General features: G+C 40.7%; 1 protein-coding gene and 1 long non-coding RNA gene across 9 annotated transcripts in view; one reads left to right on the top strand and one right to left on the bottom strand.

Moving 5' to 3' along the window:
* The first annotated feature begins 4,548 nt into the window (after positions 1-4,548).
* PIK3C2G (phosphatidylinositol-4-phosphate 3-kinase catalytic subunit type 2 gamma) overlaps positions 4,549-26,999 on the top strand; it is a 212,025-nt gene continuing 189,574 nt past the window's right edge. For 2 of the 5 annotated variants that reach the window (XR_011148031.1, XM_069003543.1), the window contains exons 1-4: positions 4,549-4,605; positions 15,975-16,073; positions 18,048-18,161; positions 24,060-24,210. The gene's annotated coding sequence lies outside the window, so the exon portion shown is untranslated. Of the gene's footprint in view, positions 4,606-15,974; positions 16,074-18,047; positions 18,162-22,613; positions 22,752-23,608; positions 23,722-24,059; positions 24,211-25,743; positions 25,815-26,999 lie in introns of those variants that run through there. The other 3 variants (XM_069003544.1, XM_069003545.1, XM_069003546.1) reach the window with 3 other exon arrangements.
* Positions 10,330-20,371, bottom strand: LOC138104359 (uncharacterized). Of its 4 annotated transcripts, XR_011148036.1 has the most exons (5): positions 20,259-20,371; positions 19,691-19,819; positions 14,895-14,988; positions 12,238-12,341; positions 10,330-11,715 (listed from the first exon to the last, which is right to left on the bottom strand). It is a non-coding gene; the product is annotated as an uncharacterized lncRNA (long non-coding RNA). The 4 variants fall into 4 exon arrangements; XR_011148035.1 differs by having other exon boundaries at positions 14,895-14,991; positions 19,691-20,371; XR_011148034.1 differs by having other exon boundaries at positions 12,238-14,448; positions 19,691-20,371.

Raw genomic sequence — 26,999 nt, 5'->3', positions numbered from 1 at the left:
CATTCCTAAAATAGCTTGCATGTTACCCCTTTCCTCCTTCACACATTCCTGAAATTCTCCTGGCTTTTGAAAGGTAAGACTTGAAAATTAACTTTTAAAAAAAAAAATTGTAATATTCTTAATTTCATCAAATACATTTGTATGATCCACATGAAGACAACAATAAGATTTGGTTTTTTCTTCTGTAAAGGGCAAGATAAAATGGAAATAATGGTTTTTTTAGGCTAATTAAATCAAAGCAATAGCAAGGCAGCCACAGTCTAGATTAAGACACTTTTCAGGAAATCAAATTAAGAATAGGTTAAGGCCCTCTTTTTGTGTCCCATGTAAAATATTGTTCAAGCCCTACTCCTTATCCTCAGCTTTCTTGTGCCATTTCTCAATTAATTTTCTCCTCACAGAAATAAACATTTTAATCAGCATGTACAATAGCACCAATCACTGATGGTAATTACTCTACGTAAAATAGCTTTTTTTATTGTAGCAAATATAAAATGACAATTTTAATTATGTAACATCTCTAATGCCATAATGATTTTAGCCCATTTTCCATGTTTGTACATGAAAGCTGGCTCCATATTTTTACTGTTACCAAAGTTGCACAGAGATATTATTGGGCTTTAAATGTTTATTGTCATCTTAGCAAAGTGGCTTTTATTTTTTGTTTATGTTCTAAAAGCTTGGCAGAGTAATGGCAATCCACAGACTAATGGCTAATCTGGGTTTGTGCCAAAGGAACAGTAATAGCTACAAGCACAGAAAAACCATCAGAAGAGTAAATGCCAAATGAATCCCTGATGTAACTCTTTTGCCTTAGTGCAGTTGTGCTGGAGAATGCAACTTTCACAGTGTGCATCCCACTAGAATCCATTATTTTCCAGGGGAGATTGCATACATCAGGATAGTTGAGCACACAGGGTTCAGCCCCTGCCTTTTTGTCTGAAAGACAAGCCACGCTTCAGCTGTGGCCTGTGTGCCCTGATACTCAAAATATCTAAACATGCTCAATCTCCCACTGAGAAGCCTCAATGAGTTACACCTTCACAAGTGAAGTTAGCATAAGTCTGAAATGCCAGAAAAAACTCTCAAGTGGTAAGTCCTGCCAAAGACAAAAGAGTTGTATGTTTTAATGGTAACACTGTGATTTTTTTTTTCTGAATGCTGACATTTTGATACTTGCAGCATTTAATTTTTTTTTTAACCTATTAGTACACTTATTTATTCCCACAAAATAGGAGAATTTTCTTGTAGACCGAGTTCATAAGGTTATTGTCACTTGCTAAGTTCTGTAGAGAACAGCAGTGGTCCTTTGCTGCTGTTGCACTGGCTCAAATTCATCATGTTCCCCACCATGGCAAAAGGAGGAAAGAGAAGGAGGGTTCAACCTCCATACAGGGAGGTTTTGGAAAAATTTGAAAAGTGTTATTTTATAATGAAGATGTACTGAAAAAGAAAGTTGCTAGAGGCTGAGCCACTCACCTCTGTACTCTGTCATTATTTTGATTTAGTCAAACAGAGGGACACAATGCCTCACTGATTTAAAATGGATGACAGCAGAAAGTACTTTGGACTTTTTCCCCCTCTCTGGTATTTTTTCTGCATTCAGGAGTGTATTTCTCCAAGCCTTCTCTACTCAGCTGTATGTCAGACTGTAGTATGAGGAACTCTTGGTTCTTTATCCACATGGGCTGATAATTGAATAGCTCTGTATGGTTCTCTGATCACTGCTTGTGGACATGGTGCTTCCCTGGCTAGGTGAATTCTGTTAGATCTCTGGCAAGCTCTTCTTTTTTCTTCTATCTTCCTAGTCTGCTTTTGATAAGTTTTGTCAGTAGGACTATCATGGTTATCATACCTAAACAGGGGCACCTGTGCCTGTAGTGACTGGCCAAATGGAATACATTCACTGTTTCTGTTTTCTGTCTCTGTTACCAATTGCAGAAGGAGCTTTATACATTATTTCTCAAAAGTTTTATCCAGTCATAGCCTAGTCTTAATCCATCAAAATCCTGGCCACATTCTTGTCTGGGTTTGCAGTCATCCCTGTTTGATTTGGTTTTTATTGGAGCATTGCTGCTATTACTTACAGAATTTTTGAGATCTCCTCATCAGTCATTGGAGATCATGGTATCATGCATGCCTTGAGCTGCACATTTTTGGTGGGTTGATGAGTATTTCAGCTGATGGATGCTGTTGTTTTCCCTGTGTAAGTGAATGACAATTGTTCTCAATTCAGAGACTTCATAGTGTGACAAAGATTTTCTTTGGAGATATCTGCCACTACCATCAGGTTCAAATGCCATTGTGAACTCAGTTTTCTATAGCTGCTCTAATAATTCATCAGGTCTATACCTGTACTTCTTGGGGAATGAAATCACATTTATTCTCTGTAAATGTGTACATAACCCAGCGACTCACATGGTCTGGAAATCTTCATCACATATTTTTCCCAATGTCTGTGTCACACTATTATCCCTTGTTTAAACAATTTTTATATTTTTTTTAATTCATCTTTTCCAGGTTAAGCTGGTTTATCTGCAAGGCACTTACTCAGATATGGACAATATGGTCATTGAATGCAACTAATTTCATGTTTTCCATTAGGCCCCAGCAAAAAATCCTGAATTATTTCCAGTTGCATCCTCTCGTGTGGGAATGCTTGTGCTTTACCTGCCCCTTTGCTAGCAGTCATGTTTTTTATTTCTTATATTTCAAAATTTCTGTTCACCTTTTACTGTTTAAACATATTAACATGTCAAATGCAGGGAGTTTAGAGTTCTACATTCTGGTTGATGATTGTAGTCTAGTCTACTAAGCCTGGCAGACTCACTGCTAACAGCAAGGTGTTGACTGGAAAATATTGGATACAAACAGGAAGATGGCAGAAATGGTAAACAGCTCTTTGTTTTTATGGTCTGTATTCTGTGTGTCCTACTAAATTGTTGCCTTAACCCATCTGGCCTGTGCCATCCAGAAAACTTTTGTTATTTACTCAGTAATTGCCCCACGTGCCCCAGGTTTTCATGTTTTGTGTGACTCTCTCTTGCTATCTTGTTCTTAATGTAGTGTTTGTCTTCCTTCTTACTCCACCTTCCCTCAGTGCTTACCATATTGGATTCTTTCCTCTGTAACCTTGTGCATAACTAATAATCAACCCAAAATCCTTCCTTCCTTCCTGCGGGGATGGAAGAAGCCGTGAGAGCGAGCAGCTCTTTCAGATCTGCTCTGGTTCCTTGCTTTGGAAAAGGAGATTAAAAAAAACCCCTTCTGTCATTCTGAACAGAGAACTAGAATATGGTTCACATTGCCATTTGGAAGGGTGAGCAGATTTTAACCCTTTGAAAAATCATATGCAGGATTATTGTAAAGAGGTTTCTATAAAGCCAGAAAAATGGAAAAGTGAAACTCCTCAGATCATCTTGCTAAAGATAAGAATGAGAGTGGCAGCTCGTTGGTAATCTAAAGGGGACAATAAGTGAGAATACTGTGTTGTCAAAATGAAATTCAAGATGTTCTTTATAGAAATCATCAGGAGAAATTATCTGTGCCAGAAGATAAGAACTAGTTCGAAGTGGCATGCTTTGAAAATAAAGAACATAAGTGAGAAGGGGGGGTCATGTGGCATTTTTGGCCATGCCACAGCACAATCTGGATGTTGTAGATTCCAAATTGTACCGATCAACGTTAACCTGTTAAGGGGAAGAAAAAAAAGCCTAAATACTATTTGGGATTTATAAGCACCAGTTGTGTGTAAGACTCTGGAGGTAATTGCTGCCCTTCAGTCCCAAACGGCCATGAGGAAGCAGCAGTACTAACACTGTAATATTTTGGATTTTTTTTTTTTAAAAAAAGAACAAATTCTGGAGGAGGATGCCCAAGGCAAGTGACACCAGAATTAGGCAGTATCAGTTAAAGCATTTTGAATACAAACATGAGCATACACAGATTTGTGTGGTAAAATCCTGCTCCAGTACTTGGAGTCGAGATAATAACAGTATTTGAGAGGTAAGTTGGTGAACCTGCACCTGTCTCTTTCACTTTATGACTAAAACAATATCACATCACATCAGAGATCCAAGATAAGTTGTTAGCTTGCTGAGGAGGTTACTAGAAGAGTCTGTGTACCCTTTGCAGAACAGCCTAGGCTTTACTGCACAGTTGGGAAAGTCTGGCAGTGTCCAATCTGCTTTCCACCCTTGGAAAAATAGCTCCAGAATTTGTACATTTGATAGTCCCAAAACCAGGTTTGGGAATTGTTTGTTTCCTCTTGGAGAACAATTTCCTTGAGCTGAAAAATCTTCTCTGTACCTGATGTTTTTATGTAACACTTTCCATCAGCAGTAACATTAATGGTTTGAGACTCACATAGAGCTGAACACCAAAGAAAGTCAAATAGTGGCAATCCTCCTTCTAGTTTCAGGGAGCTGTGGGAAGGCACAAAAAGTGTAAGATGTTGTTCTGTGTTACAAACAAACAAAACGAAAGCAAACAAAGCTTGGCCGTGATTGCTCCAATAATAGTTTTGTTTGTTGGCTGTTCCTCCCTCATGTCTACAGCAGATTGTTCTGAGTCAGTAGCCAGCAATGTTCCAGTCTCTCACACAAGGTAAGTGTGCATGCAGCGTGTGTTTGCAGGTTGCATCACCACACCCTGACAGCGTGTGATGAAATTGAATCAGCACTAAAAGGAAGACATTTTTTAGGGTGGCTTTTCTGTCATGTTAAATACTGCATGTTCTTTCTTTGAGCATTTTGCCCTCAACCATCTACAGTAAACTCTCAGCTGTGTTATAACTCACAGGTCTGTCTAGAAGAGTTTACTTGTTAATGCTTCGTAGTTCTGAAGTCAAAACCTCAGACATTTTTTAGCACCGTTCATAATTACATAGATTATTTTTTTAAAGTGTTATTTATTTATTTTCCTAAATTCTTTCTGTACCTCAGTAGGCAAATCAGGTCTCCAGCACTGTAGATCTGTCATGTAACCTCAGTGATCTCTAACACTGTGTTCTCAAAAATGAGCTGTATTTGCTGTAGGCCTGATATCAGCTCCTGAAATTTTCCCTATTAGTGCCAGTTGCTTTTGCAAATGTATTTCTATCACTGTCTATGATCCCTGATTTCTTATTCTCTTTGTTGTTTTTTTAGTTGAGAGGAATATATCACACCTGCTATTCAGGTTAGTTGTCCTCTCTTCTAACACTGTGCAAAGGCTGACACATGTCTATTAAGTTCCTCAACAATTCCTCTGTGTGTTGGCTCTAAAAAGCAAATGTTGGACCTAAAAAGGAAATGTTTGACCTAAAAAGGAAATGCTTCTTTCCACTCCATCTTCTGCCAGCACTTGCAGTTTACTGCTCTCTTGTGGGAGAACATAGGTGACTGACCATCTTTGATCTGGCTGACTGCTAAGCTGAGTGGTCCTGTTGATGGATAAACCTGTGTAGCTTTTGGGAAGCAGTTTTGGGAATGTCTTATCTTTGCTGGTGAGACAGAGATGAGAACTAGTTTGTGAGCAGTTTCATGGCTGTGTTCCACATCTCAGTGTTACCTACTGAAACGAGTCCAGTATCTGCAGTTATTTTGTAGATGTTCTTTTGCTTGAATTCTGAACCATCACTGTATCAAAGAATTTTAGCCCGTCGTCTTTCAGTCTTCTAGAAGAAAAGCTCTTTTTAGCTGCTTGAAACGCATGGAATTGAAAAACCCAAACATTTCCTTTGCCTTCAAATACAGTTGGTATTACATCCATGCATTAACACTTACTTGCTATGTTAGCCTTGGATAATTCTGAGATGTTCTGAGGGCACTCAGAATAAAAGAATAGTTTGGCTCTTCATTCATCATTATTTCTGTTCTCCTGGAACCATAGTCCATGGATTTAGGATGGGTTTTTTCTTAGCTAAATGCAGAACAACTTTGTTTACCAATTCAGGAAATGTAGGACAAATGAGAGTAGGCTGCTGTGAAATGTGTTTCAGACAGAGTTAAACTGAGAACACACAGTTCCAGCTTATGTCCCTGCCAGGGCAGAGCAGGGCAGTTGGAACTAGGTGATCTTTAAGGCCCCTTCCAACCCAAAGTATTCTGTGATTCTCTTCCCAAAGCCACAGAGAGTTGATGGGATGCTCAGAATAAGGCTGCTGAAATGAACTGGAGTGGTTCAGCTCACAGGCCACTTGTACCATTGAAGTACACCCAAAGCACTGTTGACTGTCAAGTTTTTCATAAAGTAGTTTCTGATTTCTCCCATCTTGCTGTAAAATATCTGTGGGCCTAACTGACATGAGAAAGCATTGCTACTGCTCTGAAAGAAGAAAACAGAGCTAAGCTGAAAAGCAGAGTTGCATTTCCTTATAATGATTTCTTCATTGGCATGAAATTTGCCAGAAAGTATTCCTGGAAGTCTTGGATAAGTTTTTCTTTAATCAGAGATCACAACATAGGGAATGAGGAGGGGGAAAGCACTGTGGCTTCTCTGACAATTTGATTGTATTTTAAGCTGAGCTACTAATTCTTACGAAAGCAGCAAGAGTTCTGGGGAGCTTTACTGTTAGAGGCTTGTGCAGTTTAGCACAGAAAGAAAAACAAACCAGAAAATGAATTATGATAGGATTTTTCTTTTATCACTTTAATAAACTTCTCTGGGGTACATCAGTAATCCACTCCACAACTTCCCCCACCCCCTCATCCCTTCAAATCCATGTATTCCACACTGACTAGTATAACGTGTGAAGAATGATACCTCAAAGAGACTCAGAAATATGTAAAGATCCCTGTGCCTTCCCTGAATATGTTAAAATAGTCAACAAAAACATGGTAATTTCAACTCCAGTTCATTTGATCTAATATTAAATTAGCTCCTCTTGGGATATCCTCTTTTTAATCAGTCAGAACACTTTTGTATGCTCACATTTTTCTGTGGGGTTCATTAAGAGTTAAGGAATTGAACAGAACTGCTGCAAGTAGAGATGAGAGACTTCTCCATGTTTCCCAGATCATTTTGACCTTGTGATATTTGGGGCATCAAAAGGATGAAACTTACTTTACTGTTTAGAACCAGGGATATCAATGATGTCAGGTCTAAAACACAGGGATGAAAACTCCATTATTCCTCAAAAATCCACATATAAGATCCAGAATCAATTCAAGGTTTTGGCTTGGAAAAGTTAGATATGAAGGTCTTGGAAAAAGGCAAAGATAAGGTGAAGTTTTTTCTGAGAACAAGTCCATATGAGTGAGGTGGTGGGAGGAACAAAGGAACAGCAATGCATATGGAATTGGGAGAATTTTTTTTTTGCTTGTTTTATTTCTTTATTTCTTTACTTAACAATTTTGTTTAACAATTTCTCTGGGAAAGGTATGGTAAATATCCTTGGACTTGCATGTAATCACGATAGAAGCAAAGACACTCTGAAAAAGGATTTATTACCATGGGCCATCTTGCAAGACCAGAACCTTTATGGCAGTGGAGGTTGCTGGCCATGCTGCTATGGGCTTGTAGTCATTTTGTTTTGGGGTTTTTTGTGTGAGGGCTAGAAAAGAGAAAATATATTACAGACCTCTTTATGCAAAAAACCCAAACTACCCACAGCAAAAAACAACCCTGCACACACGCTGGAGTTTAAAAAAAAAAAAAAGCCCCTTGAGTCCATTAACTTCATTGGATGCATTTCTAAAAGAAACAGCTTTGGATTAGCTGGCAATTGAAAATCCCACAGGAATGGGTTAGCTCGTATACATGCTACCCAAGAGAAAACAAAATTGTCACATATTTTGCTTAAGGTGTGGGAGGAAAAAATCAAATCAAATAGCATTTTACAAGTGCATGTAATAACTGGAATTTAAAACAAGATATGTATTATTCAAGTAATTCTAAGCATGGTATGGTAAATTTTTCATGAAGGTTAAGAAAAAAATGACAGAAATATCATTTAAACTGAGTGTTTTTGATGCTGAACTTGAAAGTGGGAGATTTAATAGAACTTTTTTTAATATGACGAGTCTCAGATAACATCATATTTGGCAAAGTGCTTTATTGGTTTTTGGATTAGAGTTTTTTTGTAAATTTTTCTTTTCGAACTAATAAAATTGATGTAGCTGTCAGTTTGGATTTGATCCCTATTTTGTTTTGCCTCAACAGTGTAATCTCAATCAGTCTAACTTATTTTTATGCTGCATTTACAAGGTATAAAGATGACAAATCACTCATGTCTCAGTGCTGGTATTTTATCAAAAGTTTGAATGAATATGAGGGCTGAGGACAACAGAGAAAGATGAGGCTCAGAACAAGAGCTTGTAACAACACAGGCTGGGCGGGTTCTTCCACCTTCACCCCACGGCTCAATAGTGCATTTACAGTCCCACATAAATGAGCTTTGCACTGGCCAACATCAGCCTTATTTGTCTTGAGCAAAAGCAGCAGAACCCACGGGGAAGATGGACAATGGGGTATTTTTTATGGCCCTGCTCAGGTCCTTGTTTTAACCTCCACCTTACTCCTGACTTGTGTCTGTGGTGCGACCATTGAACCTCCTTTTGATGTCGGTTTCCTTCCTGACTTGTGATTCCTGGTAAAAGGGATGGTCTCGAGAGACATCTGAAATTACCTCAACTCTCCTGCAGAAATAAGCAGGTCTAAGAGCAGGAATGTGATATACAAATGCCTCTACTTTGAGAACTTTTTATTTCATTGGTTTAATATAGATTTTAAACACATAAGGGAAAGGACTGGTTTTCACCATGTTTTCATGCAGCACATGTCAGAATGAGGTCTGAATCTCAGGTGAGACATGGAGGTGCCATTGAAGAATGCAATAATAATAAGAATTAAACTCTGATAGCTTGAGAAATGCGAGTTTGCTTTCCTAGGAATTTATATGTTTGTTCTTTCTTCTCTTTTTTAAATTAGGCTTTACCTGAACTTTTTGAATCAATAATATTTTATCTCTGGCGTGTAAGATGATATTGAGAAGACAGAAATCCCCTGAGCATCATTTGTTGATCAGGTGAAATGTTTCAGGGGGAGAAGTTGCAGAGAAGCATTTTTCAACTACAGTTTCTTAGTCCCTAACTTGTGATGACTCACAAGCCAGCAGGAATATTAGCAGTGAATTTATCCTCTGAGGTTCCATCTCACAGGGCATTTGAGATGATTAGAGAATTAGGAGGTGGGATTAATGTGAAATATCAGGCACAGGAACATCTTGTAAAGTTGAAGGATCAAATATCAACCTTTGGAAAGGAATTGCAAGCTCTGAATCAGAATTACAACAGTCTAAATGAGAAGGCTGAAAGGGCTAGGCATTTATCTGTAGCATCAGAAAGAATACTCTGGGAAAATGGAAGTGATAGAAAATTAAATTAAAATTAAGAACTTGAGCTTGCTTGGCATGAAAATGAAGAACTGGATACAAGTGAAAGTAGGCACATGATATAGGACTTGCTTGAACTTTGCCTTTTAGCTGCCATTGTTGAGGCATAGTGATATACTGTGTTCCTCAACTTCTTTCAGCTGTTAACATATTTCACAGTGGTGAAATCTTTAATGGAACTCTTTCTTATTTGTTCAGTACTGATGTAAATGAAAAGCACAGGACAAGAAAATCACTACTATTGCATAAGGAATACATCACATGAAAAAAATATATATTATCCTCGTCTGGGAAAGTACAATCTACATCTCAAGAGCAGAACAGTTTCTCACCAATATAGAGGAGTTCTTGGGTTTTGATTGTTAAATTGTCTACTTTCACTTTCAGCTTCTGCCTTGTGTACACCTGGGAGTATCGAAAAAGAAATCACAAAGTTCTTTCTTTGCATGTTTGCTCGGAGGAAGATGGTTGGAGCCTTCTCTAGGGATAAACAAATGGAGGAATTCAAGCACAGGGAAAGTGACTCAAGCTCAGAGTAGATCCAGTAGCTGAGCCCTGATCTCTTGAGGCTCTGTCTGATGCTCTTGGGTGCCAGTCTTGCATGACAATGCTTAGGTGGTTTTTAGGATTTCACCCCTTTTCCCCCATGTGATTTGCCTTCTCTGAAGGGCAGTAAAGGAATATACCACTTTGTTGCCAGGAGGCCTAAGTAAAAGGAGTCAGTAGTCTTAGTCCTTTCCATGGGGTATGTTGAAGTCTGGTAATTTTAGGGGTGTGTTGGAAATGGCATCTCAGCAGAGAGATGACAAAGACTGGAAGGATAGAAATAACTCTCATGCCTCAAAAAAGAGATTCTCCTCAGCACTGGCATGAGTTCCTTTTATCAATATTAAGGGTGTGTTGATAGATGGCCAATAATATGGGCATATTGTCCATACCATGCCTGCTCAGTGTATTGAAAACTGTGGGATATGCCCAGCCCTCGCCCTGGAGGGATCTCTGCTGAGACAAGAGATTTTGCAATCGCCCAGCAGGACTCCCTGAAAGGGGCAGCCGCTTCTTGGGTCATGGCGAGGAAAAGTGGACCCACAATCCTTTGAGAGACACTATGCAGATCTTTCTGTAACCCATTGGTCCGTCCCAGACCCTCTGTAACCCATTGGTCCCCCGCTGATCCCCTGTATCCCTATAAAAGAAAGCCACCTAGCTCTGTGGGGGGGAGAGCTCGTCCCTGGATTTTCCCTTCGCCGGAGAGAACCAACAATAAAGCTACCTCTGTGCGGAACTAGCCACACGGGCCTCTCGTCTCTCTCTGGTCTGGTTTGGCCTGGAGGATGCCCTGCAGAGCTGAGCTGGAATCACGAGCTGATAATCACTAAAGAGCTGATAGCCTCTGCAAGGGCCCTCCTTTGCCAGCAGCTGAGAGGAAGACACTGGGCCTCGGGAAGGCGATCCCTTCCGGGACCATCTCTCCGGACCAGTCCCCTCTTCCTGGCGCCCAGCATGCCTCAAAAAAGAGATTCTCCTCAGCACTGGCATGAGTTCCTTTTATCAATATTAAGGGTGTGTTGATAGATGGCCAATAATATGGGCATATTGTCCATACCATGCCTGCTCAGTGTATTGAAAACCCTTCAGCTCTTGGCCTGCTAACGTGGCTCTTTTTTTATAAATGCTGAAGGTCTGCTAAGTAAGAAACATTTTAAAGGATTTTTATACCATCTTTTCACTATTTAGCACGAAAAGGAATTTACTTGAAAGAATCTTCTCAAATTATACTTTATTTTCTTCTGAGGGCAAGGCCAATTTGTACTCTCATGAGCTGTGAAAACCCTGAAATCCTTTTCCAGCTTTACTGAAAGTAACAAAGAAATAGAAATCCCTGATATTTGATATTTTTTTCAGAAAGTTGCTATCTCTCTGTAATGAATTAGACACAATTAATTAGCTAGGCACCACAACTGTGAAGATTCCTGTTAAGTGAACTTCAAAGCTTTCATGCTGACTGTTTGCAGGAGAGTCTTCATGCTACGATCATCACTGTGGTTGTCTGCTGCTTTTAATTGTGCCAGCAGTAACACGAGGTGTACACTGATTTCCTCTCCAGAAGTTGGAGGTGTGTGGGCATCCTCATGGTCGTGACAGATTTTCAAAACCTGCCTGAAGCATGTACAGAACTTAACTGACACATGGGTAGGGTCACATTTCATTGAGAAACTCCAGTTATGAAAGCTGGGTCTAAAGGTATGTTCTGAGTCCCACAGGACAGATGTTTTCCTTTCTCATGACTGTTCCCCTGGTAATGCAGACTTTTTCTTCACAGGAGATTTAATAAGGTACAACTGTAAGAAGAAGGTTTGTGTTTTAGTGGAAATAGTCACTTGTAATCGTCTATCAGCCTGTATTCCTCTCACAAATGGGAATTTCTGGGTGATTTCAGCATGTGCAAAGGACTCTTTAATTCCCACACTAAATGTGTGTGTGTCCTTGTAAAACAGGTAAAAACAGGCTGAGTCTCCTGAAAATAGCTAGGGCTTTTTCCCAGTAAACACTTGATTTCATGCTTATATATTGAAGACAGAGTATTATTTTCAAGTTGCAAACTTTTTCTTTGCCCATTTGATTAACTTCATTTCATTCTTCCATACTCCAAATTTTCCTCAGGGGTATTTGCAACATTTTCCAATGAAGTGTTTGTTGCAAGTTTAATTAACTTGTTGCTTATTTTCCTTTCTGCTATTCGACTTGAATTTTAATATATTTAGCATTAATAATGGTCTCTGCCTTAAGGAATTTACAGTTAAAAAAATAGGGATATGTACAATATGTGACAGAGAATATCTTATTTACAACTATAAACTCGCCTCTTGCAGCTCTTGTGAAAGCACTCTGTTGTAGAATGGGGCTTGAGTGAAAGGCAGTGAATAGCTTGGCTTTAGCACAGCTTCTTCCTCATGCCAGTCAGCACCTTCAGAAAAATGTTATTGACAATGACAATAACTACTCGACGTTCTCACAAAATTTCTGAAACATAAATAACATTTAAGGAGGATTATTCCCCCCCCTTTCATTTTTCCTCATAACCTTTGTTTTTTCCTGCACTCAAATCGGTGCTCTGATGAATGAATAGATGTACACAGAGCACTGATCCTTATCTTATTAGCCTCCTGGATCTGGTTTTATCTCACTTAGACAGAATTTGGCTGCTGCTCAACACTTGCTGCTGTCACACATGTTGCTGGGCATACTAAGAGCCACTTTGCCACCGTAATGGATTGCTGGATGGGGGACCAGCTCATCCCTATTCAGCAGAAGAGCTGAGGAATATTCATACTTTCAGGAAAGTGTCCAAGCTGTTGACCTCAGCGTTCACTGCAGGGATGGAGTGCCCTGATGTGCTTTGCTGAACTTGTACCCTCTTTGTTTGTTAAGCACTGATGATTATTTCTGCAACAGAAAGCCTGTTTCTGGCATCTGTTTCATGCTGGAGAACTGGGCTGTGGCCACTTTGCTTCCTCTTGCAACTCTCATGGAAACTTTTAAAAAAGTTTAAACTAATACTGAATTGACAGTGGATGCCAAAGGGGTTCTTTTTACCAGGAGTTTAAAAATCTATGCCAGATCTAACCTACATGCAGTTTCAGAGTGTGTGAACACCGTTGTTAGACATCAGGGAGACTTTTGTGCAGAAAGGAATTGCAGTCACACAGTAGCTTTCACTTTGCAAAGCACACATCTTGGTGTGTGGTTTGCATGTTTGTCCAGGCTTGGGAAGAGGTAATTTTGAAATGTGGGTGTGCAAGCAAAAACTTGCTCACAATCAGATGAACCTGGCAGAGAAGGGAGAATCTTGCCTGGTGCTCAGCTGCCTGGATGTCCATTGCTTCTCCTGATAAACACGGAGAGCAGTTTACAGGAAGTTCGATTTACAGAGCATATACTGAGGAGAGGTCCTTTCAATTGTATGCAGAAATCATGGGCTACAGAGATGTGGCAGTTAGTTCCTAAAGTCCTGTGAACTGTCTTTTTTACTTGAATTTAAAATCTGTAATCCCTGAGGTTTAAAGCAACCCTTGCCCCTCTGCTCTAAGTTAAGCGATGTTTTTAGCAATAATTGGTTTTCATGCTTAGCAGTTCCCCTTGTCCATTGCTTTGATGGTTCACTGGAATGTTTTAACTGGAAAACTGTAATATTTCCAGAGCTTACAGTGTAATAAGTTTTCAACTCAGGGGCCACATGTGGGTCATCTGGGCAACTCCAGCAGCACAGAGAGAAATGAGTGTGAGTTGATGTTGCATTCCCATCTACTTTGTGGGAAAAACTGGTCACTGCATCATCCCTGTCAGGCAATTTGAAAAGCTCTGGTTGCACAGCTGGACTCTCTTCTTGGACTTGGAGCAGTAAGGCTTACTTTTTGTCGGTTGTCAGAATATTTTATGGATCATGCTTGTAATTTTTCACTTGCCTGAGTTGTCTCCTGTTTAATTCTCAGTTCAGTGATCAGTCCTTTTCTGGTTTCCTTTTCGAGAAATGCTTGCTTTGTGTGAAGACGTTCAAAAGTATATTTCTACATGTTTTTGTTTCCTTATTTGCTTTTTTTTAAAGTCCCCTAGAATAAAATAGTGCATTGTAGATTCACACTCTGGCTCAGTGTAGTCACCACCTGGGGTGCCTATTTTTTTTTTGTTCCCCTTAGGTTGGTTTTTGTGGCTTTTGTTTGTTTGTTACATTTTTGGTTGGTTGGTTTGATCTTTTGACGAGGAAAGCCATCACAGAACTTAGAAACTTTTGTGGTGGAATAAGTAGTCCAGCAAGTTCTATATTCTCACAAAAGGTTTTGGGTTTGAAAGATTAAGAATGTAACCAGAGAACAGAGATTGAGCTGAAAAGTGAGTAGTTATCTCCATGTTCACCATGAGGATGGTGCAAGTTCAGCTATGCTCATAACCAAGCTGATCCTTCCTGTGCGTCCAGAACTCTGCCCAGTGAGTGAGACAGACTTTATCCTGTTTACAGAGCTGCCTTCACATGGGGAGACACCAATTTTAGCTGTACCAGTGCATAACAGAAGTCACTGAAACGGAGCATTACCCATGTTGTGCAGAGCCACCCCAATCAGGGTTTTATTCAAGGAGGAAAGAAAATCTCAATTAGTTCCCCTCCTGCCCCTTAAATCCACCCGTTATGGACTAAATACAGTGTGAAAGTTAAAGCTACATTAGTACAGTGCATCAATTGATAGAGCATTGTTCAACCCAAAATCCCAAACCAAGTGTCGTGATCTTGTCCCTGTTTTTAGCAGGATGGCTGCTAAATAGGAGCTCTAATAAATGATATTTAACAGCATTGTGTTCACAGCCCACCACACCATGAATTCTGGAAGTGCTTCATTAGTACTCCAACTATGGTTTGCTCTCCTTTCTTTACAGCAAAAACAGACCAGGAAGAGTTCTTGCTAAGGACCAGTGTTGCAGAAGCAACTTCTGCTGAACTTCCTTCAAAATATTGAATTGCACTGACCTTTTCTGGCTTCTTTTTTCCTCTTGATGTATTTTCCTTCCATTAGAATTGTTCTGTAGTTTTTGTGGATATGCTGTCATCTTTCATTCAGCTGCTGCTGGTTAGGAACAAGCACTCATTATAGTTGTCCTTTTAAATCAAGGTGCAAAATAGCAAGCAAAAAAGAGGTGCAAAGGGAGAAACATGCAGGAGACAGCTAAGGAGGTAAAGTGAGGTTGGCAAAAACGTTGGAGAAAAAGAAGAGAGAAGAAGAGAGCAATCCTGCTAGCCCAGAGAAAGGTGAAGAGCACTGAAGGGCAGCTTGTAATGCTGTGCCTCAGGACCTGTGGTAGTCTGTGGGACTGGGGAGGTGTGGTGGTTTTTTCCTTAATTCCCTCGGAATTTAGCCCACTAGGTGTAGGCCCCAAGTCACCTCCTGACTGCCATCAAATGTATTGCCAGAGGTGAAGTGGTGTCTTTCTGTTCTCTTTCCCTCCTTCAGCTCCTTTGCTTCCCTTATTCTTGTCTGTATGCCATTTTCATAATTTATCTGTTTGCTCTCCACAACTTTGTGATTTCTGTGGTGTCTCTCTGCTGTTTCAATATTTTTTTGCCTCCATTGCACTTCTGCTTTAGATAATGCCTTCCTTCCTCTGTTTATTTCTTTTTCCATCCTCTGCTGCCCTCTTTGATGACTTTCTCTTTTTCTCCCATCCTTGTTTGCTGTTCTTTGCTTCGGATTTTTTGATGCATTGCCACACGGCTTTGCCTGGTTTATTTGTTGCCCTTTTTCTTTCTTAATTTCCCTTCTTCCCTACATCTGGCAGTATTAAGACAGCCTATATCTTAATATGCTAATCATACCACTGAGATCAAGGTAAAATATTCAGAAAAATGAAAATATATGTGAGTTGAAATTAAACGCAAAATTCTTCTACATTTCTCCTCATTTTCTTCTCTGAGGATAAGAGAGAGGATCAAAAACTTCCTGTATGTCAAAACTGTTTTTATAGTAGTCAAAAGAGTAGCAGTTGATAAGTCCACACTGGCTAGTATTTTTAGAGACAAAAATTAACTAAAATCTTTCCCATCTCCAAGCAGGGAGGAAGGTGAGCCGACAGGAGGACCAGAGATGGAAGTGGATCTACAACAAATCTCACAGAACCCCGGGCCATGGCAAAGCAAAGGAAGACTGCTGAGGTCTGTGGTCTCCAGCCCCATGTGGCTTCTTTTCTGTTTGGCTCTGGAAGGCTGCAGTGAGGAGGATTCACCACTACATTGGATGAAACTGGTTTTTCTCTGCTGTGGTCCTGTGCCTCTGCTGACACACATTTAGGATGAGAAAGATGGGACTGTGGAGGATTAGGACTATTTTGGAAAAGCCACAGTTTGTTCAGAAGTCTCATTTATCCTCTCCATAATAGATTTCAGTGGAGAATGGAGCTTTAGGGCTAACCTCTTCTAAGAATTAACAGCCTTAATATAGCAATTTTTAGAAATAGCCTTGATTTCTTACAATCTTGCAGTGGAACATTCATAATATCACACTGTTGTCTAGAGCTTTTGAAGAGTTTTCAGGGAAAGTCAGTATCATAATTTGAATTTCACTACCAAACTCAGCCTTACAAAATAAGTGTTTAAATTCTGTACAGCATTTTTCTGCTCTGCCCCCTGAAGCAGGGGTGAAATCCTGTCCTACCTGAAGACAGTGGCAGAAAGCCCCATTAAACTCCTCTGGAGATGGAATTCCAGCCTCAGTGCCTGTCATCTGTTTTACTTTCTCAGATTTTAATACCCTGAAAAATTGAATTCACTGAAGCAACAGCCTCTTCAGGCCAGGCTCCAGGGAATTCTATCTGCAGTTCAGCCCTCAGAGATGTAGATGAATCATAAGATTTTGCCTTTTGGCAAATAAAAGAACAAGGAGGCCCTGAAACCCCGCTGTTCTTCCTGCAAATTTTCTTAAAATAAATGTTTAAAAGTGCCGTTCACAGAGAGAAGAAAACAATCTAAAACAGAGAGTGTTTCTATAAGGGATCCTTGTTTTGAGTTTTCCAGTTATCTTTCAACAAGCTGTGCCTAACTGCAAGAGGGTATCTCTTGACTTGCCCAAATGTTTCAGTGGTGCAACAAAAGGGTTCAACAGTCTGGGACAGAGAAAGATAGTAACTGAACCTCAGCATTTCATGGAGCTTATCAGTTCAGATGTGAGGGAAAGAGTAATGTGGAAAGAACACAGAAATGCTTCAATCAAAAAAATGCAATGGAACATTGGTTGGTTGGTTGGTTGTTTTTCTGGTGCCTCTACAGGCTTATCAGCATCAGGGTAGCTTAAGCTTCTCTCTTGTTATCTAAAAGGGACACCATGCTCTATTCCATGTTTCTTCCTTTGATATATTTGTCCACATAGATGCATATCCAATGCTTGGCTGTAGTCTACTCAGTTGCAGTCTCCTGCCTGGATAAGGCGAAGTGGTGCTCTGTGCAATGAAATCTCAGGCTTGTGGTTAATCCTGCACATCTTAGCATTTTAGTTACCCAGTCTTCTAAAAGATAGGGCAAGTTGGGTACTCAGAAAATCAGAATTTCTTAATCCTTTCCTGTCATAAATTTAGGTCTCATGGCCCTTTGACAATTTTATCTGCTTACAACTTTTCCTTGGGTACAAAAGCAGTGACCATAATGGCTCTTAGGAAAATTTGGAACTCAGGAGGGATGGGTTTGTTTCACAGTCACAATTGTTTCTACTCAGTTGATAGTCTGCTATGTGCACTTCTTATGTGCAGGAACTTGAGGCAGTACACATCAGCATGTGGCTCCAGGGACCACAAAATTATCTCATGGCTATCCTAAATGCTGTATAGTTAGTGAATTCTAAACTACTCTTTCACTATTTTCTTAGCCTTCTTAATCTAACCTGTCAATCAAATCTTGCTGAATCATTATTTTGTGTTTAATAGCTGCCCAGAGATTTGTTTCTGAATGGCTTTTTTTTTCTTTTTTTTTTTCCCATAAAAATTTGCACACCAGTTTAAAGCAGAGCTAGCCTAACCCAGAGAAATGTGATCTGAGTTTAGAGTTTTGGGAGTGCAGAAGTTGACTGTTTATGTAACAGCACAGCAAACCCAGTGCAGGTTTCTTTATCCAGAATTCCCTCTGCTTTCTCCTTTTTAGTTTACTTCAACACTCAGCTTGAACCAAAGTCACAAAGGGTGCATTCTAAGAGCTGTCCAGAGAATTTGGGCAGATAACTGTGCTTCCATACCCATTTGGATCATCTAATAACAGGTAAGGTTCTTGTCTCTTGGATTTTAGGACCAAAGAGTTAAATCTTTGATTACAGCATGTAGATTTGTGACCACTTTGAGGCCCTTTGAGTTTGAGAAAATTTATGTGTATTGCCTGGTGCCTTGATTGGAAGTGCCAGTCACATTCAAAGCAGAAAGAAACGTGTTATCCAAAAAGTGAATCGGGGTACTGCACCTCCTCGGCCTCACTGTGTGTGCTCACACTTGGAATGCTCTGCAAGATTTTGGTGGCTGAGTTAGAGAGGCAATGGGGAGGTTTGGTGCAAGGGAAACTACATGGAAGGGAAAGAAAAGCTGGCATGGGAGGGCTGAAAGAGGAGCCCTTCTGTGCCTACTGTCTCTCAGTTTCAAACTCTGAGGTGTCACTTCCATCCTAAGAGTTCAAAGGGTTAACAGAAAGAGGGATTTTCGTTGCATTGGGCACAGTACCTATGATAGCCCTGGTTTAAACTTTAAAGGACAGGTGAAAAGAGAGAGAGGGAGCTGAATGCTTGCCTTATATATCGGAGAAATTGTTCATTCATGTGAAATGCTGACCTCTGTCATCCTGCCAAGATGACTGGGCCCTAGGGTGAGAGGCTGCTTGAGTGCTGGTTGCAAAAGTTAAAGCTGCCTGGGGAGTGCTTTAAAAGGACAATGTCAAGGTTGGTCTACCCAAAATCTGACCTATCTTTTTTTGTTTTTTCTTTTCTCTCTCTTACATCTATTTGTAAAGTTCATGTCTTTTTTTTTTTTTTTTTTTTTTTTTTTTAATGCTTTTAAAAATCTTTTAATCTAAACCAAAATGCTTCAATTGCAGTTAGAGGGTAGTGATTAAGAGAAGCTGTGAGTGTTCAGTGTGGCAATGCAGATATTGTGAAGGAGGAAAGATCCTGAAATAAAACACAGTTATGGGGACTGTCTTTGAATTAGGTGATCATTAATAAATGAGAATTCAGGCTGAAATGTGGAAGGAATAAATGAAAATGAGCAAGGATAATTTTTACAAATTGAAAATACCAGTGCAGTTCCAAACTTAAGTTCACAACAAGTTAATTAAAAACCTCTCTTTATTTTTATTCTAATAGGTTTTTTTCTGTTTTGTTTTGATTTTTTTTATTCTGCTGATTCTCCGTAACATTAGATTGTTACACGTAATTCCTGTCACAATTGAAATATACCCTTCATCTTTTCTCTGCTTGATGACCTAATTAAAACCATAGTATATCAGTATATTTTTTTTCGACATGATATAATATCCCAAGATCCTTTTAACTCTCACACAAGTATTTCACCTGCTCGAATAATTTCTAGCCTAATTGGAAAATAGATGAGCTAACTATCTGTGCAAGTCATAAAAGGAAAAGGAACAAGAGGAAGTAGGAAAATCAAAATAAAGAATATATCTTTTCTGCACAAAATTATGATGCTTCCCAGAAAATGCAGGAGGGAATAATCCCACCCAACCTCCCCGCCACGAAACAAGTCAAACCCGGAGCCCTGAGGATCGCAGTTCACCTCTTGTTTTACCTGAAGAAATCTCTTGAGCACTCAGATGAAATGATCTTGCAATCTACTCCGCGATCACAAGAGGGCGGCCGGATCAGGCAGACGCGTTCACTTTCAAGTTGACCTTTCAAAGCTTTCAAGAGTTTATTCCTGTTTTGAAAAAGTTTCCCTGTGAGCTGCGAGGCTCGCTTCTGATGTCCTTCTCAGTTCTGAAAAAAACCGCAGCTTCTAAGAGACCCTGGTGTGTCATAATCGCTCTCCTAGCTCCAAAATAGGATCCTTCCCTCGCTTCATGTCGCACTGGCTTTTCTAAATCCTGGAGGAACAGATGACCTTGCTCTGCGCTGCGGAACAGGGCAGCTGTGGGGAATGGAAAGAGACTGGAGCACAGGTCTCACAGGAGCAGGACAGCAGGAAGAGGCCACAAGATAATCAGTTCCTCCATCCCTTCCCAGCCCAAAAGATCACAAAACATCCCGTGCCTTGGGAAATATCACTTTTGCGAAGCCTTTGAGTGATTGTACCAAATTCTAGTACTTGCTAACAAAGATGATGATAGGGAAAAAAACCCCAAACAAATCCACAGCACCTTTTTGCAAAACAAACTTCTGCAATTATAATTTCTAAATTATCTTCCTCTTTGTAACTAAGGTTTCCCCATACTCTCTAAAGCAGAGTAACAACCCAGGCAGCAGTAAAGAAGCTGTCTTGGTTAAATGACACTCTGCCTCCTGCCAACAAGGCTATTTAGTGTTTATCGCTATTACATCCAGCTGTAGCTAATTGCATAGTTATGGTAATAGTGCCCTCCAGAGGAATTTTGAAGGAATTATAATACTCGGAGCTAATACAAAAGATGTTCTAAAAATGAGTGCAAAAGGAAAATGGAATATTATTAAAATGATATAATACTTGAACCTCGGGGGAAAAAAAATCTCAGTATCAAAGCTCTTTCTATTTTGCATGTACATTTACATCTAAGAAAAGCATATCCTCGTTACAATAGGCTTCTTCATAGCCTGATAGCAAATGTGAAGTTTGCATAACTCCATTTGAATCAGGGATATAAAAGTAGATCAACCAAGTGAAGAATGAGAGAGCTATTCCTAGTCTGCAGCAGACACGAGCAATGTATTAGGAGTGTGTTATCTATTATGAGTGGGCTCCAGCCTCAGCCTAGGATGTCTGGATTTTTCCTGGGCTTGGTGCTATAATGTAGACACGGCACAGTTAATTGAGGCAGTCGGAAGGAAGTGCAGACGCTCAAGGAGCCCTTTGGATGAGGCTTGTTTTAAGAGCAAGATAAATCATGCTTAGAGTCTCAAATTTCAGTGACTGTAACCTGCTGTGACACTACACCTCAAAGGAAGGGCATGTTGCTGTGGAACAGCAGGTATCTTATTTTAGGCCATGTCCTGGAGGCCTGAGCACAGCCTTCTGAGATGACACCTCAGTGCCTGAATGTCCGGTGCATTTAAGTTTCCTCGTGTTTCTTTCGTTTTGGTTTGTTTTTTGTTTTATGTCTTCAATTCCCAACTTACAGGGTCAAATGGCTTGTTTTACATTCTGAAATTTCTGTCCCCTCCTCTTCAAAAAACCCAGGCAGCCCTTAGTGAAAGCTGAAATGGCAGCGAGTTCTGTGTTCATTTGCTGTTAGGCACAGCCCGGGGTCATGTTTGACCTGAGTGCTGCAGTTTGCAGTCAGGCTTCCGGGCCATCAGGACAGCTCCCCGTGCTGCCACTGCCAGAACTGGAAGGAGCAGTGTAGTGCTGCTGTTCTTGGGACTGGGTGGATCTGGTAAGGTCAGCACTTGCTTGGGAAAGAAGGGAGATAGTTGTGCTGCTTGTGATGTAGTTCTTTACAACAGAGTCACCACCCCAGTCTAAAGCCTCTTCTAAACTGAGGTTTCTTATTTTGCATGAGCCACAAAGGAGAGTGAAATGAGCTATGCACAGACTGGTAGGGCAGGGGTGATGAGACATTACTACTGAATGTAGGGAATGCACCCAGAGCTTCCTGTTTTTTTTCACTTGCCCCAGTAACTGAGGTGAAGGGTGTGTCTCTTCCCATCTGTGTTCATGCACTTAGTGCAGGTGATTTTGGCCATCTTGTAGGCCATGGTGATGGATGTCAATATTTGTTTCTCTTATACTAGTTACTCCCACCCAAAAGTACCAGAAATGACTGCCTCTGCAGAGACTGTTGAGCTTTTTGAATGAGGGTTTTTCGTGGGCTGTTGAATGGGTGCAGATGAGTAGAGCTCTCTTGCTTTTCTCTCTTCTTTTCCTAAGCCAATGCTTGCCAGATGATCTGAGCTCACTGTGAGCTGGGAACGTGTCCCTGGAAGACACCTGTAGAAACCACCATGCATGGATATGAACTCCTCCTCCTTTATCCTCCCCATGGTATCTGCTTCAGCAGGATTTTGTCCTGCCCTTCCCCCAGGGCCTTGCTGTTCTCCCCAGGGATACAGGTGTAGTGGCTCACCTCTGATGTGAAGCACCGTGCTGCTGCTTCCCTTCCTGCACCGACCCACTCCTGCTCTTGAGAGGAACTCAGAGCAAGATGGGGAGACCAAAAGAGTGGGAGCAGTAAGGGCTGCCCAGGCTGCCCAAAGTAGTGCAAGACAGAGAACAAATCCAAGTCATGGCTGCTGCAGTGGGATGAGTGCCTTTGGTATCAAGCAGGGGGTATGCCTGCTGCTGCACAAGTGCCACAGTAGGGGTGTCTTGTCCAGCCCTAGGGAAGGCACCTCACCTGTTTAATTCTAGACAGGGAATGAAGAGTCTTCCTTGCTGCCCTCCTGGTTCATACCTACAAAAACATCATTAGGAAAACCACCAGCAGCCTAAGCACAGGGCCTGACACAGCAGAGAGCAGCTGGTATTTAAGAATAATGTGTGTGTGTGTGTGTGTCCCATTGATGGGGAAGGTACTTTGGGGTGATAGATGAAGCTGTGTTCTCAGCTCTGCAAGTATCTCTTTGCCAGCCACTCATTCATGGGCCGGCCCAATTGTGGCAGAGGGCTGCTGTGAGCTTAATTTGCACACAGGAGTTTGCAGAAATATGTTTTATTGCAGGTAAGCCATCCCTTTGCATTATTTATGTGAAAACTTAAGTAAATTATTGTTGGCTTTCATGCTGCAGGTAAAGTTGTAATGAAAACTGTAATGAATGCTTTGCTGACATGCATAGGCAACCTAAGTATGCAGCCAAATTAGCTATCTAAGCAGATGCTTTATGTCCTGAATTGCATATAAGGAATGCTGTTCAGTTGGTTTAAAAAATTATATATACACCCACAAACTCTTTTTTTTTTTTTTTTTTTTAATAAAAGCCATATGGTTGGTTTTTTGTTTGCTTTTTTTTTTTAAACAACAGCTTCAATTTTACTGTGAGCAATTATGACAGTAAAATTAAACTTGGAGGAAAGATATAAGAAGCTGACCATGTGCAAGAAGTTCAGGGAAAATTCAGAAATATTGTAGTATTTAAGATGTTGTAATACTGCAATATGTGCAATATTGCAAATAGAGAAAAGGTTTACATTGTCTAATAAGCTATTCCTTGGCTTTAGAGGGCTCTATCATAGAATGGTTTGGTTTCAAACGGACCTTAAAGATTTTCTTGTTCCAACCTCCCTGCCATGGACTTTCCACTATCCCAGGGTGCTTGGAGCCCCATGCAAGGGGATTGAACACTTCTAGGGATGGGGTATCCACATTCTCTGAGCAACCTCAGAGCCTCACCACCCTCATAGTAAAGAATTTCTTCTTGCTATCCAATCTAAACCTACTCTCAGTTTGAGGACATCACCCTTTATCCTGTCACTACATGCTCTTGCAAGAAGTTTCTCCTCATCCTTCCTGTAGGCTCCCTTCAGGTACTGAAAGGCTGCAACAAGGTCACCCCAGCCTTCTCTTCTCCAGGATGAATTTTTCCAGCCTTTCCTCATAGCAGAGGTGCTCCATCCCTCTGACCTTCTGGACTCACTCCAATAGCTCCATGTCCTTCTGTGCTGGGACCCCAGAGTTGGATGCAGGCCTGCAAGTGAGTTCTCATCAGAGCAGGGTAGAGGGAGAGTCAGCTCCTTTGACCTTTATTTTTATGCTTAAAGAGTTATTAATTTGTTTTCTTTGGTAAAGACAGTAGAGCCCTGGTCTGCCAGAGTCAGTGGTTGAGCTCTGTCCTTTGGGGGACTCTTTGCTCTCCTTCTCCTCTGGCAGCCTTGCAGAAGGCCCAAGCACCACGAGCTGCAGTGGAAGGGGGTCTTGGGAACAGTGATGAGCCAGCTCGCTACATTTTCTATAGGGAAAGCCTGCTGTCATGGCTAGGAGCTTATCTTACCATTGTGCCCGTATCACAAGGCTGTTTTTCTATTTGTACAGTCTGTGGTATGAACAGTTTCTAGAAGGTCAACAAAGTCTATTGAATACACCGGAGTGACGGAGTGAATTTCCCAGAAAGCCACTGAGCAGACACATTGGGCTGGGAAGACGGAAAGAACAGCAAAAGACAGCAGTGGAAAAATCAGAGAAGGTAAGAGAAATGGAAGAAAACAAAGTGAAATTTATGAAGCCATATGAGCAAAAGCTTTGACTTTAAGCGCTCCTCAGCTTCAGGGTTTTTGACTTTCAGCTGAAACTTGTGGTTTGGTTTCTTTTCTGAATCATTTAAGCTCTCTTCTTGGGTCACTTAGCATTCAATAGACGTTTGTATGTATGCACATATTTTAGGCTTTTATAGAGAGATCTCTGTATGTGTACACATATATACACTTGTATGCATATACATGTGTGTTTAGATACACATACATAAGCCTTCATACGTGAGTGTGGGTGTATCTGTATGTATACACATAAAAAATTGCCTGCTTGTCTTATTTTAACTGTATATTTTAGTGTACAGTAACACTGTTCTCCATTTCAGCACCTCATTTTTTCAGCGATTTGATTTTTTTTTTAAAGCTGGAGTAATTGTTTCTGCCAGGAACAACTCTGTTGAAGGGCGCTGTTCCTTTCAGAGGATCAAAGTACAAAAGATGTTCAAATAAAAGGAGAGATTAAATTCTGTAGGCTACATTTAGTCCTAGCTAGCTTTGCAGTCAGTGTGTGCAGGCTGTGGAGGTTGAACTTTCACAACAGCCTATTTCAAACCTCAGGAGGGTGTTGGTAGCTTAGTAACTTTGTATATTACGTGTAGGTGTCATCAGAGCCTGTGAAAATGTTTTCTCTATGTTAAACAATTTTTTTTTTCAATTTGTTTTTCTCATAAAAGTGGAACTTTTCTTCCCGCCCCCTCTTTCCTCTCCGTCCTTTCCCTTACTTGTTCTGTGTGAGTAAAAAGAGGGTGAGGAGTGTTTTCACTCACTGAAAGTCCTTCTTGCCCTTTACAACAAATGTCTCCTTTACCGATGAATCATTGTAATGACTCAACCGCTGTACTGTGTCTGTTGCAACTTTTATTTTCTTTGCCCGGCAGCATCTACTCTGCTGGGTTTTACTTAACAGGTAGGAAGGCATAACCCCTGCTTGATGAAACTTGTGAGAAAGAAATAAGGGCCTGTAATACAAAACAAAATCTTTTTAATTTTTTTTTTTTTTTTTTTTTAACCAGTGTTCTTGTTCAGCTGCTGCTTAAACACAACATCTTGGCATTTGTTCTTGCCAGCACATGGAAAAACCCTGATGTATCTATGTAGTTTTGTTGATACAGTGCTCCAGGAGAAATATCACACCCTCTTCAAGCAGGACCTCAGCAATCATGAATCTTTCCCCAAAAGAACAGCTTTCTGAGAGGGACCATATTTGTCAGCGATGGTGATAGATAAGACGGTGTTCCCTGTAGCCAGACGTAAAGCTTAGCTGCCACCGTGCTCGACACAGTGATCTCTATTCCCTGCCTCACAGTTTTGGGGAAATAACAGTAGGTGGCACTGGAGAATAGTAGCACAGAAGGACGCAGCTTTTATGAAATGGAGCAGTTTCCTCACTGGCTCTCTGGTTAGCCAGTTTTCCATCCCCACGGATTGCTAAAACACTTTGCTGCGTTCCCTTTGCAAGCCTATTATTACTCGAAGCCTGGAGGCTTCAGACGCAAGAGTGCTGTTTCAGAAAGCTCCAAACTGCCCGTGAAGCAACACTGTGAGTAAAAGCCTGCTGAAGATAGTGTGTTCCATTCTGGGGGGGATGCGGTGATTATTTTGCCAGCTCTTTCCCTGCAGCTCTGTATCAGACCGGGCTCCAAAGTGCACAGCTAAATCAAATCCACGATTCTTCCTTAATCTGAGTGAGCTGCCGCTCCTGCCGGGTGGTGGAGCAGCGAGAGTATCTAACAGGAGTAGAGGAGACATCCCAGGGACTGTCTAGTTTTCTTTGTCTCTGGAGATTTTGTCCCACATGCCAGCAAAAGAGGAGGAGACAACTCTTGGTAGCTCTAGGAGGAATTAGGGTAGAAAGTGATTCAGCAGTTCCCTGTCTGCTCCTTTAATGGGAAGCACGAAACAGAAAAATAGTGGCCACCCTAAGAGCCTGAGAAAATTCTGAAAATGTTCAGTGTTTCCCAAGGAAAACCTTCATAGCCTTCTCCTAGAAATCACCATGGGGAGAGAGGCAGAGGGGTCCCAGCTCGGTTTGTATTATGTGTGTAGCATTCTGTGTGTGCTTGGGAATAGGAGCTCTTCCCATGCGCGTTTCCTGTTTTCTCAATCCTCCTCCTTCAGCTGTGCCCAATCGCCCTGAGGTGAAGCAACACCCCACTGCCACGAACTCTGAAATGGCAGCTCCTAAAATTGGTGTGTTCCTCTCTCTCAGGATCACTTCACAGTAATCACTGGTAATGAGTACAGTACAGCACAAATGCCACCAAATAGCTTGTGGAGCAAGTTGACATTTTGAGAATATATGGAGAATCTATGAATATAAGACAAAAAAGGCATCAGCTTTCACCAACTGAAATAAGTTTTGTCCTTGTCTAACTGCTTTTAAATCACAGTGACATTGTTGACAGCTTTTATGCTTTAAAGGCTAGGGCTTTTTTCCTGTAGTGCTTTATCAAATTATTACTTCAGTTTTTCAGATATACGATATCTGATATTAATTATTAACTTTATATACTTTATCCTAATCTATTCAGTCTTATTGCGTGGCTTTTTCTAACCAAAATACAGTTTTGTTGACACTTACTCCCTCGCTGTTTCTGAGGATATTTCCGTGCCTGTTACAACCTTGGGATTTGTTTGAATTCTGAATAGCCACTTCAGTGGAGCAATTTATAACTTTTTAAGGAATGGTATGAAGTGTGAAGGCAAATGGTCCCTGAGGGAACTC

This window comes from Aphelocoma coerulescens, chromosome 1A, assembly GCF_041296385.1.
Source record: "Aphelocoma coerulescens isolate FSJ_1873_10779 chromosome 1A, UR_Acoe_1.0, whole genome shotgun sequence".
Taxonomy (NCBI): domain Eukaryota; kingdom Metazoa; phylum Chordata; class Aves; order Passeriformes; family Corvidae; genus Aphelocoma; species Aphelocoma coerulescens.
The sequence above is the reverse complement of the archived record's forward strand: the minus strand, read 5'-3'. Positions and strand labels throughout refer to the sequence as shown.